This window comes from Pongo pygmaeus, chromosome 18 (genome assembly GCF_028885625.2).
Source record: "Pongo pygmaeus isolate AG05252 chromosome 18, NHGRI_mPonPyg2-v2.0_pri, whole genome shotgun sequence".
In the NCBI taxonomy this organism is placed as follows: domain Eukaryota; kingdom Metazoa; phylum Chordata; class Mammalia; order Primates; family Hominidae; genus Pongo; species Pongo pygmaeus.
The window spans coordinates 48,312,098-48,329,225 of NC_072391.2; the positions used below are offsets into that span (position 1 = coordinate 48,312,098).

General features: G+C 44.1%; 1 pseudogene; it reads left to right on the forward strand.

Moving 5' to 3' along the window:
- Window positions 1-2,978: 2,978 nt before the first annotated feature.
- Window positions 2,979-17,128, forward strand: part of LOC129015154 (uracil-DNA glycosylase-like) — a 38,954-nt pseudogene continuing 24,804 nt past the window's right edge.

Here is a 17,128-nt window from a genome sequence, read left to right on the forward strand (position 1 = left end):
ACTCCGTCGAAATTCCCCATAGACATGCTCTGCGTCTACCTCGTGTGTCTCCATGGCCCTAAGCCCAAGCCATGCATTTCCTCTCCAGTTTACCCTAACCGGAGTCCTCTTGGATCCAGCAAAATCTTATTTCAACACCCGTCAACCCAGAAATGTGTCCTTCTCCAAGGCAGGGCTGGCACTGCTCACAGCTCTGGAAAGTCCACTGTGGTCAGGACACCCACTCTGATCTGAGCTCACTTTCTCTGCCTGGAGAAGCCTTTTCATTCAATGCATCCCAGGCATAGTGCAGGCACTTCAGCTCCTGGTTGTAGATGAAATGAGTGGAGAGAGGGAATCTTGCTGGGGCCTGGACAGTGGTGCTGGATGAGCTATCAGCAGGTACGGGACCACTGTGTCAGTCTTGCTACCCCCAGAAGCTCATCTCCCTTTCCCCAAGCTCCTTGTCTCCTTCCACCTGCAGCAAGAATCCTCCCAGGGGGTCCCACTCACCTCCCACCTCCCAGGCCCTCACTACCTCACTGGTGAAGGCCAGAAGAGGATGGAGGTGGGGTTCTCCTGCTTAGAGGCTGCCGTCCAGTGCCAAGAAATTTGGGATATCCTTGGGCAGTGGGGTCATTTTATTCCCAAACCCTGCAAGATCCTCCTGCCGGGGAAAGGTTTCTTTTCCTCCCTTAGGAAGCCACTTCCGGAGACAAGCTTCAGGAGAAAAGGAAAAGCAGATGTCAGCCTGTGACACAGAATAATCGATTTGCTCAGTGCTTGTATTTTCCTACCAATTTTGTATTTTTCAAAAAGGACAATAAAACAATTGTACTCTCGGCTAATTAATGACAAGCTGGTAAAAGCATCTCCTCATTGTTCCATTTATTTCTCCATTTCTCCCAGTTAACAGCCCTGTCTCTGAAATGAATCAATGTCGTTTACACAATGCTGTCACCCCATTGTTCCTTTATCATCCTCCATTTTCATAAATCGGGGTGTTAATCCCTTAATGGCTTTTCTCAGTGCTTAAAAAAAATGAAAGAAAAAAAAAAAGGAAAGAAAAAAATCCCAGCTCCTGCTCACTCTTAATCCGCCTGTAGACAATGGGTGTTTACACAGGCGGCCCTGTGAGGTGTTTACTCAAACAAGTCCAGTTGGGGATTTAGCCCTTTCTGTTTGTTGGCTAAACAGGAGGCCACCTGGGGATCCACCCCTTCCTCAGGTAGGGTCTGCCCCAGTCCCCGCCCAGGCCTTTCTGCTGGACTCTTTGATGAGGTCTCCCACATTTGCCCTGATGGTCCAGGAAAGCCTTGATGCCAGGTGGGGGTACAGGATGGGAGAAGATGGGATAGGGACTTCCTGGTCTTCCCAATTCACAATTCCCGTGCCTTCTCACTCACCTCCCATGAGAGCAGTGGTGGTCCAGAGGGGTCTTCTGATGCACTCAGAAATTTCAGAACAACTATACTAAGGGGTTTCATTTTAAGGTTAAAAAGTAAATATCTAGAACTAAAGCTCATTTCACTTAACAAATACTGGCTGACTTTTGGTCTTTGTTTGTCAGACTGGAATTTTAGCATTGAGTGAACTGGTGCCTGCTGCCATGAAGTTCAGTCTACTGAGCAGGCTACCCCCAGCTGGACCCCTGCCCTGAACTCCTCTTCACTTCTCAGGCCCTGCACAATGACTGGCACAATAATAATAGTAACAATAATAGTATTATTATTACCCAAGACTGGGGCATCAGAAACTGCCTTCTAAACAGCTCAGTGCTTGTGTGGGGGCACAGAAAGAGGGGCATGCCCACACCAGCGTGGGAGATGAGGACCAAAGGCATCCAGAAATACTGAGGCAGTAGGGGTGTGGAGGGAGCCAAGAACTCTGCCTCAGCCTGCTTTGCAGGAATCTGGGTTTTCCAGAATCTCATGTGCCCTCACTCAGTGAACACATCCTGGCTGAGCTTTTTCTCTGTGCCAGCCCATGTGCTAGCTGCTCGGAGGCTTTGAGGTAAATCAGAAGGTCCCTGCCCTCAAGCAGCTCACAATCTAGTGAGAGCACAGATAATTTGCACAAACAACTTGCAAAGACCCCTGGAGAATGTTGCAATAGCCCTTCTGAAATGTCACAAAGAAGGCACGATCACCCCAGTGCAGGTGGTTGTGGTGGTGATGGAGATGGTGGTAGATATGGTGGTGCTCGTGGTAGTGAAGATGGAGTTGGTGGTGATGGAGATGGTGATGGTGGTGGAGGTTATGGTGATGGTGATGGTGGTGGTGGTGGTAGAGGTGGTGATGACGGTGGAGATGGTGGTGGTGGTAAAGATGGTGATAGAGATAGTTGGTAGTGATGGTGGCAGTAGTGGTAGTGGTGTTGGAGGTGGTGGTGATGGTGATGATAGTGGTGGGTGAGGTGAAGATGATGGTGGAGATGGTGATAGAGATGGTGATGATAGTGGTGGATGTGGTGGTGATGGTGGTGGTGATGTGGTGGAGATGGTAATGAAGATGGTGGTGGTGGTAGTGGTGGTGGAGGTGAAGATGGTGGTAGAGATGGTGATAAAGATAGTGGTGGTGGTGAATGTTGTGAGGTGAAGATTGTGGTGGAGATGGTGGTGGAGGTGATGGTGGTGGAAATGGTGGTGATGGTGGAGGTGGTGGGATGGTAGTGGAGGTGGAAGTGGTGGTGATGGTAGTGCTGGCGGTGGAAGCGATAATGATTGTGGTGGAGGTGGTGGTGATGGTGGTGGAGATGACAATGGAGATGGTGGTGGAAGTGAAAATGGTTGTAGAGATGAGGTGGTGGTGATGGTGGTGAAGGTGGTAATGGAGATGCTGGCAGTAGTGGTGGTGGAGGCAAAGACGGTGGTAAAGATGATGGTGGTGATGCGGGTAGTGGTGGAAGTGGTAGAGGTGAAGACAGTCATGGAAATGGTGGTGGTGGTTGAGATGGTGGCAGTGGCAGTGGAAATGGTGATGGAGGTGGTGGAGGTAAAGATGGTGGTGGAGATGGTGATGAAAATTGTGGTGGTGGAGGTGGAGGTGGTAGAGGTAGAGATGGTGGTGGAGGTGATGTGGGTGATGGTAGTGATGGTGATGAACAAGGAGGAGGTGGTGATTTGCTGGCAGTTTTACAGAGAAGATCCTCTCTTTGAACTTTTCGGTCTGAGGCAGTTCCCTAGGTGGACTTGAGCTAAAGGAGAATATTCAGGGCAGAATAATAATATTGGTAGTGGGATCATGGGTAATTTTTCTTTTTTTTCCTTTTGGCTGGGTGGCAATAGAGCAGAGACAGAGAAAGACAGACCCACATTCGAATCCTGGTTTTCCTGCTTCAAAGTTGAGGACTTGGGCTGAGCATTTTGGCCCCTCTCCACTTCAGAGTCAGCAGCTGTAAAATGGGTTTCCTCATGCTTTCCCAACATTCGCTGATTGGCATAGAGTGGTAGATGTTATTACAATTATTGCTTCTATTGGCTAGCTTAGGATGAAGAGGTATAATTTCTATGAGAACCTAAGCCATCTACCCCACATGGCTTACTTTTGTAATAACATGATTTTACTATTCCTGTTTTTATTAGCATAACTTTACTATTCCAGCAATATTCTTGCCCAGTCAATTAACTTTCTGGTTCATTGCCAGAATATCCCGAAAAAAAAATCAATTCTTCAGTATGAAGCATTCAATGTTTTACCCTCTAAGACTTTTTGAAGTAGCCCCCTCAAAACCCTCACTTTGCTGTTTCTGCGAATCCTAACCTATCATAGCATGGTACTTACCTGATTCCAACCAACTCCTCCTCCCTTTGAAAATACTCTTTAAGCCAGACTTGAGAATCTCAGTAAAAATAACCTTGCCCTTCCCCATTTAAGATGCTGCCTGTTTTAGTCTGTTTGCATTGCTGTAAAGAAATACCCGAGGCTGGGTAATTTACAAAGGAAAGAGATTTATCTGGCTCACACTTTTGTAGGCCGTACAGGAAACACAGTGCCAGCATCTTCTTCTGGTGGGGACCTCAGTCTGTTTCTACTCATGGTGGAAGGCAGATGGGAGCTGGCATGTGCAGAGATCACACAGTGAGAGAGGAAGCAAGAGAAATAGGGAGGAGGAGGGGAGATGCCAGGCTTTTTTTAACAACCAGTTCTTGCAGGAACTAATAGAGTGAGAACTCATTCTTGTTGCAACAAGCGAACCAAGCCATTTATGAGGGATCCACCCCATGACCCAAACACTTCCCATTAGTCCACACCTCCCACAGTGAAGATCATATTTTGCCATGAGGTTTGGAGGCATCAAACATCCAAACTATAGCACTGCCAAAGCTCTTTTGAGGTGGTGTTCTCCCTCATTGCAGTGACCAATCAATTCAACTTTGCTCTACCAACAGGCTGTTAGTGGTATTTGGGGAGCCGGCATTCAACACCTGTGATTAAAATGTTATAGAAAGGCCAGGCATGGTGGCTCACGCCTGTAATCCCAGCACTTTGAAAGGCCGAGGCGGGTGGATCATGAGGTCAGGAGATTGAGACCATCCTGGCTAAGAAGGTGAAACCCTGTCTCTACTAAAAAACAAAAAATTAGCTGGGCGTGGTGGCGGGTGCCTGTAGTCCCAGCTACTCAGGAGGCTGAGGCAGGAGAATGGCATGAACCTGGGAGGCGGAGCTTGCAGTGAGCCAAGATCATGCCACTGCACTCCAAGACTCCGTCTCAAAAAAAATGTTATAGAACGACATAACTACCTCTTCCATGATCTTATGGAGAGGGCACATGGAGGCTTTTACTACTATAGGAAACTTCACCTTGTTCATTTAGGAAATAGAAGCAGCTGAGGTGAGTTGGAAACACACTTGCTAGGGGTCTTGAGAAAATTTTAAAATCTTCCCTATGACTTTAAATTATCTATTTGCTTGTGATCATTTGTTTAATGTCTTTCTCCTGCCAAAACTATAACTCCATGAAGGCTAGTACTGTGTCTTCATCACCCTTTGTCTCCAGCTTCCAGTAAAGTGCCTGGCACATGGTAGGTTCAGTTGTTGAATGAATGAATGGGTGGATGTATGGAGGAAGGGATCTGGCTTACAGTCCTGGATCTGCTACTGATTTGCTATGTGCCTTTGGCCAAGTCCATTCTCTTCCTAGGCCTCAGTTTCCCCACAGGCTCAATGCTTGGTGAAATCACTCCTGGAATTCCACATTTATGTTTTAGGTCGTTATGATTCCTAGGACAGCAGCCACATCTCAAGCTTCAAAGGAGGCTAGGTAAGACAGCTGATGACCACGCTGTTGGAAGCTTGAGATTGACAGTTCCAGGATTCATGGCAATTAATTTGAAATTCTCAGATCTGGTTCTTTTCCCAACCCCTGAGACTTAGTAGGATAGGCAGAGGCCAGGATGTTTCCTATTTGTTAGCCACTGCATTTATGTGAAGTGCTGCCTTCTCCTGCTTCCTTCCCTTTCCCTTTAGGGTGTGTGTGGGTATCTGGGTGCACACCCTGGGAGTGGTTCTCTGTGGCATGTGGTACATGCCCCTTTCCTTGTTTTCCTCCTGATCATGTCAGCTGTCCTCCTCAAACCCTGGCACAGCCTGCTCTTGGCAAGGCAATGTTGTCAGCCATTTACACCTCCCTGGAGACTGACATTTCTCCTCTCCCTTCCAGAGATATTTATAATTAGCATGTCCCATGATGAAGCACAAGGGTCGGCTGGTTCTAACCTTATAGGTGGTTCCTGACTTACCAGTCGTGTGACGTTGGGCAAGTTATGTAACCTCTTTATGGTTTAATTTCTTAATCTGCAAAATGGATATAATGCTAGTAATCACCCCATTAGGTTGTTGAGAGGTTAAATGAGTAGTACGGTAAAACACTAGAACAGAGCGTGGTGCACACAGCACACACATCACAGCCATTAGCCACTGTCCTCATCATGTAAGTACCTGGTGATGCCTGACTTGAGGTCTGGGCTCTGTGATGGCATACTACTCAGCAACAAAGAGGACTGAACTGTAGATACAGATAAGAGCTTGGATGGATCTCAAAGGCACTATGCTGAGTGAAAGAAGCCAGTCTCAAAAGGTGACAAACTGTATAAACCCATTTATATGACACTCCCCCAAAACAGTTATTGTGATGGAGAACACATCAGTGGGGATTAGGGGTCAGGGACCAAGGGGAGGTTTGACTTTTTTTTGAGAGTGGACAGGGTATCTCTGTTGCCCAGGTTGGAGTGCAGTGGTGTGATCATCGTTCACTGAAGCCTCAAATCCTGAGCTCAAGCCATCCTCCCAAATCAGCCTCTTGAGTAGTTGGAATTACAGGTGTGCATCACCATGGCTGGCTAAATTTTTTATTTTTGTAGACATGGGGGTCTTGCTTTATTGCCCATACTGGTCTCGACCTCCTGGGCTCAAGCAATCCACCCACCTCAGCCTCCCAAAATGTTGGGATTACAGGCATGAGCTACCATCCCTGGCTGGGGTTTTACTTTTTAATGGGAGATTTGGAGGTGATGGAATTGTTCTGTATCTTGATTGTGATGGTGGTTACATGATTCTATGTATGTGTTAAAATTCATAAAGCTGTGGTCCCCCAAAAGTTAATTTTTTGTATGAATATGAAAAAAATTATAACTGGGTAAATGTTCTTGGCCTTTATTCAGCAGAACATTGTTACCTCCTTTCTCCTGGCAAGATAAAAAAAGAACACATCCTTAGATGTGTCAGAAAACAGAAAGCTCTCGACGTAAAGTGCCTCCCAGTAGAGAAACAAACCTCCACGTTTGAAACCTGCTCCAAGCCACTCCTGGGCTCTGTAAAAAGGCCCAGGCAAATGAGAACTCCAGATCAGAACCTGGGTGTTGGGGAACTATTTAGAACTCCGGCAAGCTATTTAAAGAGATTTAAATGCGCCGTTTCCTAGTTATTCTGAGGTGCAGCTATAATTGCTGTTCTTTCCAAATAAATCCTTCAGATTAAATGGATATCGAGTGTGTAAGTTCAACGATTGCTCACGGCACGCGAACCTTGTCAAAGTTCAGAGTGAGTCAGTCTAGATTAACAGGAGGAAGTTGGCAAACATTGTTTTAGTCTTAACACTATCATTTGGTGCTGGTGTTGAATGTTTACATTTTGGGGAGAGAAAACTCAGGCCAGATAAGGCAGCCTGGGGCTACACTTGGGAGTCAGGAATCTTGGCTTGGCAACAAGGTTTTGTAATTTAGGGGGAGTCCCTGCTCTCCTCTGAACCTCAATTTTGCCACCTGCTTTTTGGGAGTAGTGTGGTTGAACTCGATCTTCTCCAAGGATATTTTCTATCTGGTTTATGACTGAGAATGTCTCCCTTCTTTCTACTTTTGGGGACATAGTTGCCCCCTCTTCTTCTGCCAGCACCTGCCAGTGTGTGGCCTCTGTTTTAGGGACACCCCACCATGTCACTAAGACAATGCTAACTAGGTCTGTTTTGAATTTGACAAGTCTTCACCCATCTGCCTACCCAAAAGCACTTCTCTGAGCAAACTTGTGTACAAATGTCAACAGGCACCACAGAGCATCCAAGAAACATGCCCAGAGGTGCCGTTAGGAGGTTGGAATTATGAGGTGAGCAGTAAGAAGCCAAAAAATCAGGGAGCCACTTGAGCAGAGAGTATAAACATAAATATCCCCAAGCAGGCCCCAGCACTGGGTTTTTTATGTTGATGTTCTAATATGTTATCCACTAAGGGCTTATTTATGCCGTTTTTGTATTCCCTGCAATTCATTTATCTGCATAAGGAAGAGGCACTAACAGGACAGTTCCTCATGAACAACATCCCTATGTGATCCTTCATGTCCAGATCTATAATTCATGAGCTGATGGCCTGGTGGCAGTTTCCATAAAGGCCACGCCGGGCACCCAGTCGTTAACGTCCTCACTGTCATGCATGGAATCGAAATAAGCCCACTCTCCTTCTATTCATCACGACGCCCCCGACATGTGGGCAATGATATTATCCAAATATTATTAAAACTTTGAACCCTGTCCCCATAAATTATGACCGAATGGCTCCATGGCCATTAGGAGAGGGGAATGTATGGGCTTCAGTTGCTGCCGAGTAATTATGTGCTTAAAAGGAAGCGTGGCTGAGCATCTCCCTAGTAAAAAGGAGAGAAGCTAGGATCATTTGTTACTGCTGCAGCGCTCGAAGATGGACCGTTCAGGCAGGTCAAGTCAACCTTACAGAAGGACAATTATCTGCCTAGAGAGACCAAACATCTGTTATTAAGTATGTACAGGCATCAAGGCAACATGCTAGAAACCTTGTCCACTTCAAACACTTGGCATATTCCACACAACACCCCCTTCGCGTTTTGTTACTGCAGCAGTCAGCTTTGAAATATGCCCTATCTTCCCTCCCCCGGCCCCTGGCTTTCATGTACCCTGCAGCTGCTAACGATGGTGTTGTAACTTTAGAAGAACCTTGCTATCTTTCTCTGGCTCTTTAAGTAATAATAATAATTTTTTGTAACTTTTTTTTCCTCCCAAACTTTCTTTTGCATTTATTAGCTATTCAAGGAGTATTGCTGTGGCAGAGATAACATAGCATTTGGAAGCGCAAGGGAAGCCTGCGTTCACATGAGCAGCCGAATGGCTCTTTGATGCATGCATCTGCAGCAATTTGTAGGCTGCTATGGTGCATGGGAGAGAGACTGCTCTGTGTTGGGATTATAAAATGGGAAATAGAGTTTTTTCAGGCTATTGTTGTTCTCTGGACAGTGTGTATGTTAGAATGCTAGGAGAATTGGGAAAGGGACCCTAGAAATCAGGTGAGAGGAGGCAGGGAGCAGGTCAGAAAACAAGGCTACAGGCAAAGTGGGTTGAAATGGGGTCGGGGACAACAGCAGGATAAGGAAAATAGGGATGCCCAGGGAGATAATATTGCAATCACTCCAGCTGAGCACTTCCAGACAAGAATAAACAAAGTGCAGTTTTCCACTCATAAAGATTCAAAGTATAATATCAAGTAAGGAGAGTTGGGCCATGTTTATGGAGGAGGAAAGGCAAGACTCTCCTCTGCTAAGTGACGTACAATAACAGGCCAGATTCCTTTCTTCTCAAGGAGAATGGAATCTCTAGCTCTTGTAGGGCCTTGCAATCTGAGCATCTTAAAGATATATGATGTCTGGATTAGCTTCAAAGTAATCCAGGGTGGAGTGGGGATGGGCGGGGCTATAGATGAAACAAAATTGGCCCTGAGTTAATCATTGTTGAAGCTGAGGAACAGACACAGATTATTTTCAACACTTTTGATTATATCTGAAAATTTCCCATAATTAAAAAATAAAATCCCAAGGAACAGAACTGTTTTCTGATGTGAATGATCAAGAGAGTCAGGAAAGAACCCATCTTCCCAGGACTGAAGTCCATAAACACAAACCAGGGAAGAGGAGCCGAGACTGGCTTGTTGGCCTAGTACATGCTCAATGCTCTAATCCATCCTGTAAACGTTTTTCCCAGAAAAACCTTCTTAAAACGTGATTTTTAGGTGTTTAAAATGCTGAGAAAGGCATCCCAAGTTTCCTTTGGAGAGCCAGCCCTTTTCCACCATAGGTTGCTAGATGGCAAGTGAGATTAATCTCCATCCCCATCTCCTCATTTCATTACAGGGGCAAACATGAGACCCAGGCTTGGCCCACTGGACCATCCCTTGGCCACGATGATTGGCTTAGGGGAGGTCATGTGATCCAACTTAAGCCAAGGAAACTTAACTCTGGAGCTTCTGTTGAAACCATAGCTGAAAGACCAGCTTGTCAGTCCTGGTAGCCATTTTTGCCATATTTGCTATTCTGAGAGGGGAATTTGCATGAGAATGAAGTTGTTCCAGAAGAAAGCATACATGAGAGATGGAGAGGTTGAGAAATCTGTCCCTACATAATTCAGTTGAGTGAGTAAGTTATTTCTCCTTTTTCGCATGTTCAGGTAGAGCTAGATTTCTGTCACTTGCAATCAGAAGAGTCTTGACTGAGGTAGTAGCAGAACAGCCTGAAGGTTACAAGGAGAAAACACTCAGCCCAGCTTGGGCAGAGGACTGTGAGCATCAGCCATGGGCTTGAGTGAGATGCTAGGCCAATGGCCGATAACCTGTTTCCTACGCCCATGGGGAAATCACTGATGGACCAGGGTGTCTTTCCTGGTTAGCCCAGATGTGACCCAAAGTTCTTTTCCATTCAGTATTGCAGGCAGCCACTACAGATTAGCTGCATTTGGCACAAGGACAGACCTTGGCCACTGGAGAGGAGGCCCCAGGGTGGCCAGTGCCACCACAGACCCAAGGACACTTCACAGATCTGGGTAGAAAGACTGAGGCCTCTAGTCTTAGGGGGCGCCTGATAAAGTCCTGGGGGGTGGGTGGGGAGGCCCTTAAACTGGGCTTCTTGAATCAAGGCAGAGGCTGAGTACCGCACCCGGGCTCTGAACACCATCCCAGCAGCTTCCCATCTGAGCTAACGGCTGTAGATGGGTGTGACTGGTACCAGGCTCCTTGAGGCTTCAGGCAACATTTTAGCCTCCTTAATAGAGAAGCAATGTGGATTCTCAGAGCCACAATGCCTGGGTTCAAAGCCTGGGTTCAAAAACTGTCTTGGCTACTTTTTAGCTATGTGACGTTGTCCAAGGTACTAAACCTCTCTGTTTAGGTTTCTTATCTGTAAAATGGGGATAATAATAACACCTCCTTGGATTATAGTGAATATTAAACTGGTTGTTTTTAGGTGAAACACTGAGAATAATGCCTGGCACAAATTAAGTGCCATGTATTTGTTAAACAAATACATAAATAAATAAAATCTCCTTTATTCTCAGGGGTTCAACTGGGGATTTTGCTGAGAGGTAAGAGAGTCAGTCCTGAATCACTTCTGCTATTTACCCCATTCATTCTCTTGCTTACTTTCCCATTTGTTCAGCACTGACCTTGGGCCAAACATAGGGATAGTTTTATCTCCACACAACCTCTTCAGATTCATTTTACTTAGATGGCGCAAATCTCAATAGGGATTCTAGAAATCCACCTAAGGACATCGGTGCATACCCTCAGGCAGCTTCAAAACAGTGCCCTGGGCCTTTCTTTCCCTGTGAGCCACACTGCCCCACTTCCCTTGCCTTGTGGACCTTCACAGAAATGAGGGCTCTACTTCTTAGATCTAGGAAATGGAATTTCTGGGGAACGATATAACTTGTTCAAGGACGATCAAGTGGGACGTGGAAGTCTGGGGTTGCATTCTGGGTCTTTCTGACCTTTCCCTTTCCCTTTCCCTTTTCCTTCCTTCCTTCCTTCCTTCTTTCTTTCCTTTCCTCTTTCTTTTCTTTCTTATGAAGCAGAGTCTCACTCTGTCTCCCAGATGCAGTGCAGGTTGGGATCTCGGCTCACTGCAACCTCTGCCTCCTGGGCTCAAGTGATCCTCCTACCTTAGCCTCCTGAGTAGCTGGGACTACAGACATGTACCATGCCTGGCAAATTTGTGTTTTTGTATAAACGGGTTTCCCCATGTTGCCCAGGCTGATCTTAAACTCCTGAGTCAAAGCGATCTGACTGCCTTGGCCTCCTAAAGTTCTGGGACTACAAGCGTGAGCTACGGTGCCTGCTCTATTCGACTTATTTTATTTATTTATTTATTTTTTTTGTTATCTGTGATATTTTCTTTTCTTTTTTTTATATTATACTTTAAGTTTTAGGGTACATGTGCACAACGTGCAGGTTTGTTACATATATATACATGTGCAATGTTGGTGTGCTGCACCCATTAACTCGTCATTTAACATTAGGTATATCTCCTAATGCTATCCCTCCCTCCTCCCCCAACTCCATAACAGGCCCCGGTGTGTGATGTTCCCCTTCCTGTGTCCATGTGTTCTCATTGTTCAATTCCCACCTATGAGTGAGAACATGCAGTGTTTGGTTTTTTGTCCATGCAATAGTTTGCTGAGAATGATGGTTTCCAGCTTCATCCATGTCCCTACAAAGGACATGAACTCATCTTTTTTTTTATGGCTGCATAGTACTCCATGGTGTATATGTGCCACATTTTCTTAATCCAGTCTATCATTGTTGGACATTTGTGTTGGTTCCAAGTCTTTGCTATTGTGAATAGTGCCGCAATAAAGATACGTGTGCATGTGTCTTTATAGCAGCATGATTTATAATCCTTTGGATGTATACCCAGTAATGGGATGGCTGGGTCAAATGGTATTTCTCATTCTAGATCCCTGAGGAATCATCACACTGACTTCCACAATGGTTGAACTAGTTTACAGTCCCACCAACAGTGTAAATTTTTCCTATTTCTCCACGTCCTCTCCAGCACCTGTTGTTTCCTAACTTTTTAATGATCACCATTCTAACTGGTGTGAGATGGTATCTCATTGTGGTTTTAATTTGCATTTCTCAGACGGCCAGTGATGATGAGTGTTTTTCATGTGTCTGTTGGGTGCATAAATGTCTTCTTTTGATAAGTGTCTTTTCATATCCTTTGCCCACTTTTTGATGGGGTTGTTTGTTTTTTTCTCGTAAATTTGTTTGGGTTCATTGTAGATTCTGGATATTAGCCCTTTGTCAGATGAGTAGATTGCAAAAATTTTCTCCCATTCTGTAGGTTGCCTGTTCACTCTGATGGTAGCTTCTTTTGCTGTGCAGAAGCTCTTTAGTTTAATTAGATCCCATTTGTCAATTTTGGCTTTTGTTGCCATTGCCTTTGGTGTTTTAGACATGAAGTCCTTGCCCATGCCTATGTCCTGAATGGTATTGCCTAGGTTTTCTTCTAGGGTTTTTATGGTTTTAGGTCTAACATTTAAGTCTTTAATCCATCTCAAATTAATTTTTGTATAAGGTGTAAGGAAGGGATCCAGTTTCAGCTTTCTACATATGGCTAGCCAGTTTTCCCAGCACCATTTATTAAATAGGGAACTGTTTCCCCATTTCTTGTTTTTGTCAGGTTTGTCAAAGATCAGATGGTTGTAGATATGTGGCATTATTTCTGAGGGCTCTGTTCTGTTCCATTGGTCTATATCTCTGTTTTGGTACCAGTACTTTGCTGTTTTGGTTACTGCAGCCTTGTAGTATAGTGTGAAGTCAGGTAGCATGATGCCTCCAGCTTTGTTCTTTTGGCTTAGGATTGACTTGGCAATGCGGGCTCTTTTTTGGTTCCATATGAAATTTAAAGTAGTGTTTTCCAATTCTGTGAAGAAAGTCATTGGTAGCTTGATAGGGGTGGCATTGAATCTATAAATTACCTTGGGCAGTATGGCCATTTTCATGATATTGATTCTTCCTACCCATGAGCATGGAATGTTCTTCCATTTGTTTGTATCCTCTTTCATTTCATTGAGCAGTGGTTCATAGTTCTCCTTGAAGAGGTCCTTCACATCCCTTTTAAGTTGGATTCCTAGGTATTTTATTCTCTTTGAAGCAATTGTGAATGGGAGTTCACTCATGATTTGGCTCTCTGTTTGTCTGTTATTGGTGTATAAGAATGCTTGTGATTTTTGCACACTGATTTTGTATCCTGAGACTTTGCTGAAGTTGCTTATCAGCTTAAGGAGATTTTGGGCTGAGACAATGGGGTTTTCTAGATATACAATCATGCCGTCTGCAAACAGGGACAATTTGACTTCCTCTTTTCCTAATTGAATACCCTTTATTTCTTTCTCATGCCTGATTGCCCTGGCCAGAACTTCCAACACTATGTTGAGTGATGAGAGAGGGCATTCCTGTCTTGTGCCAGTTTTCAAAGGGAATACTTCCAGTTTTTGTCCATTCAGTATGATATTGGCTGTGGGTGTGTCATAGATAGCTCTTATTATTTTGAGATACGTCCCATCAATACCTAATTTGTTGAGAGTTTTTAGCATGAAGGGATGTTGAATTTTGTCAAAGGCCTTTTCTGCATCTATTGAGATAATCATGTGGTTTTTGACATTGGTTCTGTTTATAGAGTGGATTACATTTATTGATTTGCGTATGTTGAACAAGTCTTGCATCCCAGGGATGAAGCCCACTTGATCATGGTGGATAAGCTTTTTGATGTGCTGCTGGATTCTGTTTGCCAGTATTTTATTGAGGATTTTTGCATTGATGTTCATCAGGGATATTCATCTAAAATTCTCTTTTTTTGTTGTGTCTCTGCCAGGCTTTGGTATCAGGATGATGCTGTCCACATAAAATGAGTTAGGGAGGATTCCCTCTTTCTCTATTGATTGGAATAGTTTCAGAAGGAATGGTACCAGCTCCTCCTTGTACTTCTGGTAGAATTCAGCTGTGAATCCGTCTGGTCCTGGACTTTTTTGGTTGGTAGGCTATTAACTATTGCCTCAATTTCAGAGCCTGTTATTGGTCGATTCAGAGATTCAATTTCTTCCTGGTTTAGTCTTGGGAGAGTGTATACGTCGAGGAATTTATCCATTTCCTCTAGATTTTCTACTTTATTTGCATAGAGGTGTTTATAGTATTCTCTGATGGTAGTTCGTATTTCTGTGGAATCGGTGGAGATATCCCCTCTATCATTTTTTTTATTGCGTCTGTTTGATTCTGCTGTCTTTTCTTCTTTATTAGTCTTGCTAGTGGTCTATCAATTTTGTTGATCTTTTCAAAAAACCAGCTCCTAGATTCATCGATTTTTTGAAGGGTTTTTTTGTGTCTCTATTTCCTTCAGTTCTGCTCTGATCTTAGTTATTTCTTGCTTTCTGCTAGCTTTTGAATGTGTTTGCTCTTGCTTCTCTAGTTCTTTTAATTGTGATGTTAGGGTGTCAATTTTAGATCTTTCCTGCTTTCTCTTGTGGGCATTTAATGCTATACATTTGCCTCCACACACTGCTTTGAATGTGTCCCAGAAATTCTGGTATGTTGTGTCTCTGTTCTCGTTGATTTCAAAGAACATCTTCATTTCTGCCTTCATATCGTTATGTACCCAGTAGTCATTCAGGAGCAGGTTGTTCAGTTTCCACGTAGTTGAGCACTTTTGAGTGTGTTTCTTAATCCTGAGTTCTAGTTTGATTGCACTGTGGTCTGAGAGACAGTTTGTTATAATTTCTGTTGTTTTACATTTGCTGAGGAGTGCTTTACTTCCAACTATGTGGTCGATTTTGCAATAGGTGTGGTGCGGTGCTGAAAAGAATGTATATTCTGTTGATTTGGGGAGGAGAGTTCTGTAGATGTCTATTAGGTCCACTTGGTGCTGAGCTGAGTTCAATTCCTGTATATCCTTGTTAACTTTCTGTCTCATTGATCTGTCTAATGTTGACAGTGGGGTGTTAAAGTCTCCCATTATTATTGTGTGAGAGTCTAAGTCTCTTTGTAGGTCTCTAAGGACTTGCTTTATGAATCTGGGTGCTCCTGTATTGGGTGCATATAGATTTAGGATAGTTAGCTCTTCCTGTTGTATTGATCCCTTTACCATTATGTAATGGCCTTCTTTGTCTCTTTTGATCTTTGTTGGTTTAAAGTCTGTTTTATCAGAGACTAGGATTGCAACCCCTGCCTTTTTTTGTTTTCCATTTGCTTGGTGGATCTTCCTTCATTCCTTTATTTTGAGCCTATGTGTGTCTCTGCACATGAGATGGGTTTCCTGAATACAGCATACTGAAAGGTCTTGACTCTTTATCCAATTTGCCAGTCTGTGTCTTTTAATTGGAGCATTTAGCCCGTTTACATTTAAGGTTAATATTGTTATGTGTCAATTTGATCCTGTCATTATGATGTTAGCTGGTTATTTTGCTCGTTAGTTGATGCAGTTTCTTCCTAGCCTTGATGGTCTTTACAATTTGGCATGTTTTTGCCGTGGCTGGTACCGATTGTTCTTTTCCATATTTAGTGCTTCCTTCAGGAGCTCTTTTAGGGCAGGCCTGGTGGTGACAAAATCTCTCAGCATTTGCTTGTCTGTAAAGGATTTTATTTCTCCTTCACTTGTGAAGCTTGGTTTGGCTGGATATGAAATTCCGGGTTGAAAATTCTTTTCTTTAAGAATGTTGAATATTGGCCCCCACTCTCTTCTGGCTTGTAGAGTTTCTGCTGAGAGATCAGCTGTTAGTCTGATGGGCTTCCCTTTATGGGTAATCTGACCTTCTCTCTGGCTGCCCTTAGCATTTTTTCCTTCATTTCAACTTCGGTGAATCTGACAATTATGTGTCTTTGAGTTGCTCTTCTTGAGAAGTATCTTTGTGGTGTTCTCTGTATTTCCTGAATTTGAATGTTGGCCTGCCTTGCTAGATTGGGGAAGTTCTCCTGGATAATATCCTGAAGAGTGTTTTCCAACTTGTTTCCATTCTCCCCATCACTTTCAGGTACACCAATCAGACTTAGGTTTGATCTTTTCACATAGTCCCATATTTCTTGGAGGCTTTGTTCATTTCTTTTTATTCTTTTGTCTCTAAACTTCTCTTCTCACTTCGTTTCATTCATTTGATCTTCCATCACTGATACCTTTTCTTCCAGTTGATTGAATTGGCTACTGAGGCTTGTGCATTCATCATGTAGTTCTCTGCTGTGGTTTTCAGCTCCATCAGGTCCTTTAAGGACTTCTCTGCATTGGTTATTCTAGTTAGCCATTCGTCTAATCTTTTTTCAAGGTTTTTAACTTCTTTGCCATGGGTTTGAACTTCCTCCTTTAGCTCAGAGTAGTTTGATTGTCTGAAGCCTTCTTCTCTCAACTAGTCAAAGTCATTCTCTGTCCAGCTTTGTTCTGTTGCTGGTGAGGAGCTGCGTTCCTTTGGAGGAGGAGAGGCACTCTGATTTTTAGAATTTTCAGTTTTTCTGTTCTGTTTTTTCTCCATCTTTGTAGTTTTATCTACTTTTGGTCTTTGATGATGGTGACATACAGATGGGGTTTTGGTGTGGATGTCCTTTCTGTTTGTTAGTTTTCCTTCTAACAGTGAGGACCCTCAGCTGCAGGTCTGTTGGAGTTTGCCAGAGGTCCACTGCAGACCCTGTTTGCATGGGTATCAGCAGTGGAGGCTGCAGAACAGCGGATATTGGTGAACAGCAAATGTTGCTGCCTGATCGCTCCTCTGGAAGTTTTGTCTCAGAGGAGTATCTGGCCGTTGAGGTGTCAGTTTGCCCCTACTGAGGGGTGCCTCCCAGTTAGGCTACTCAGGTGTCAGGGATGCACTTGAGGAGGCAGTCTGT